This window comes from Oratosquilla oratoria, chromosome 26 (assembly GCF_046742065.1).
Source record: "Oratosquilla oratoria isolate Oo_2021 chromosome 26, ASM4674206v1, whole genome shotgun sequence".
NCBI lineage: Eukaryota > Metazoa > Arthropoda > Malacostraca > Stomatopoda > Squillidae > Oratosquilla > Oratosquilla oratoria.
The window spans coordinates 16888899-16891593 of NC_134802.1; the positions used below are offsets into that span (position 1 = coordinate 16888899).

The window sequence follows — 2695 nt, forward strand, 5'->3', positions numbered from 1 at the left end:
TGTCTCTACGTTTTCTCTCTGTCCCCTGTGCTAACGACTTTGATGACCTCACAATCAGCTGCTCAATGTAAGAATGTTGGCACTCTTTCACTTTCGCTCACATGTGACCTCTCCCTGTGCCCATCTTTATATTTGTGTACCTTTTCACTTGTTTCCGTTGGATGAGACGAGGGTGGGTGTCTACCTTGGCTGGCTACCTCCATAGTAACGGGGAAGAGGCCTTTTGGAGTAAGTACGGTTTCCGTGATTGTGAGGGTTGTACCTTTTTGGAACGCTGGCTCCATTGCAACTCTTTCCTTATGACTTGTCGAGTTTCCTTCACCTCAAACTTCGCGTTACTGTTCTTCCGTCTTCCAGAGAATGCTCGACCCCGATTCACGAAAACAAAATGTCAAGTTACACCAATGCTGTGATTGCCTGTAGACTGTCTGAGAAAAAGAATATATATACCCATGTTTGTAATAATAATTGTTACCTCGATTGTCAATGACTGGAAACCCGCAGACCCATAAAGGCTGGTAACGTTCCTCAGACCCTCTCAAAGATTTCTCCGGGAAGAAACGTCAGACTACTGTTTGTGTTGTATTAGTGTGGGGTTGTTTCATTGTCATCGCTTTACTTATGGTGTTAGTAGTAGTAGTAGGAGGAGGAGGAGGAGGAGGGTAATAGTCTTTACGAAAACATGGGAAAATAAAGTCGAAGTTCGTAGAGATCATGCCTCACCCACCTCACATACCATGTTACAAAAAAAAAAAAAAAAAAAAAAAAAAAAAAAAAAAAAAAAAAAAAAAAAAAAAAAAAAAAAAAATCTTCCGTGCTACCACCCACCCCTCTTCCTATCCACACATGTTGTACCTCATGTTACATGTTACAAACTTGAGGATGTTAGTGGTCACTTGTTTGAGATCGAGCCCACAACAAAGGAACAGGCGGAGGAGGATGAGGTTTGGTTGGTGAGAACAAAAAATAACAAACGTGGTGGAGACAAGCTGAAGGCTGACATAGGTCCCGTTTTGCCGTGTTTACACACACACACACACACAAACACACACACACACACACACACACACACACACACACACACACACACACACACACACACACACACACACACACACACCCCGACTCGGTGGCGCGGTTGGTAGAGTCCCGGACTCTACGGCGGTCCGGGTTAGAATCCTGCCCAGGGCTGAAATAATTTCAGTATCACTGCGCTTCGAGTCGTTACTCCAACTCTCGTGGTCGGGGAGTTGGGTGTGTGTGTGCGTGTAAGGTCACAACATTACCCATAGATCGGTCATACGAGCTCTGAGCTCTCTTCCGTGAGGAAAATAGATGTCGATCACGAGTCCAACACGTGATCCAAAGACCAAGGTGAATTACACACACACACACATCACTAAAGTTTTGTCATCTTCGAAGTGTTTATGTGAGAAACCAGGGAAAGACTTGGAGGGAGGAGTTGGGGGTTATGTAGAAAACAGTAGAGGAGGAGGGGTCGAGTGCGTCCAATTTTGCCGTGGCTAGTCCGACGTCGCGAGGCAAGTCGTGCTTGTTCATAAAAAATTTGACCATATGGCTCATCTCTGCGCAGTTGCCTCCTTCCACCTGTTTGCTCTCTCTGACCCTGACGGGAATTCGGGGTGCCCCTGAACTGCGAATTAAGGTGTCCTTTCCTGCTCTGCTCTCTCTGACCCTGAGGGCTACTCGGATGCCCCTGAAGAGCCGAATTGAGTCGGCACAAAGAGGTTCTTTAATGCCTGCTGCCCGCCAGCTCCAAAATGGTCCTTGACGGCAAGTGCTGAAAGCATGCAAGCAGCAGTGGTGACGCAGTCGGTGGGGATTAGAGCCGATCAAAGAGAGGAGGTGGGGGAAGAGGAGGAGAAGGAAACCTGACGGTATTGTCTTACCTGCAGCGACCAGGTTGGCCGGTCTTGTTCTTCTTGGTGCGTGTGCCGGTCTTCGAGGAGTAGCAAACGCTAACGACGTCACAGTCTTGCGTCACTTGTCCGTGGAGGGATCAAATTGGCTCTTGACGTCACTAAGACCATTTGAGAAAAATAATATTTAACACTTTGAGTACCTTATTCGACTTTTTTGTTTAACGGTAGGCGATTTTATTCAGATGGAGGGAGGGTACCCGTAGACTAGATCTAAAAGGTCAAAAACTGTTTCCATTAACCCTTTGTGTACTGTAGTCGACTTACACATTTATTCAGTCTTCTACCGGCGGCTTTTATTCACTTGAAGGAAACCTTGTAGAATAATAATAGGATGAGTGACATGCATGCAGTGTGATACTCGTCTTAGTTGCGGGCTTTTCTGTTCTTGGTCCAAAGGGTTTTGGAGGCCTCATCACTCGAGGTAGTTTTGCCTTGAAATATTCAAGGTCGCACTAAAAAACTTGTCAGTGACCCCCCTCTCCCTTTGGGGGGATGGGTGGGGGGTGGGAAGAGAATGCCCGATTAACAGACTCTCTTCCATGTAATGGAAGCTATAGCCATCCCATCGGCAGGACTTGGAATGAGGGACAAGGAAAACAAGGAAGTATTGTCTTGTTTAATTGATAAGCAAGCTGCTCTTCCTCACATAGATGAAGTCTAGACTTCCTCTTCCTCCCCCATTAACTATTTCTCTTCCTTTTCCCTGTTCTGCTTTGCCACATTCTCCCTCTTTCCTTTTTCTTAATTCGTTC

The 2695-nt window shown here is 46.2% G+C and overlaps 1 protein-coding gene across 1 annotated transcript in view; it reads right to left on the bottom strand.

Moving 5' to 3' along the window:
• LOC143039193 (uncharacterized) overlaps nucleotides 1-2019 on the bottom strand; it is a 27265-nt gene extending 25246 nt beyond the window's left edge. Inside the window, exon 1 of the mRNA XM_076209050.1 lies at nucleotides 1911-2019. The gene's annotated coding sequence lies outside the window, so the exon portion shown is untranslated. The remainder of the gene's footprint in view (nucleotides 1-1910) is intronic.
• Nucleotides 2020-2695: the final 676 nt, after the last annotated feature.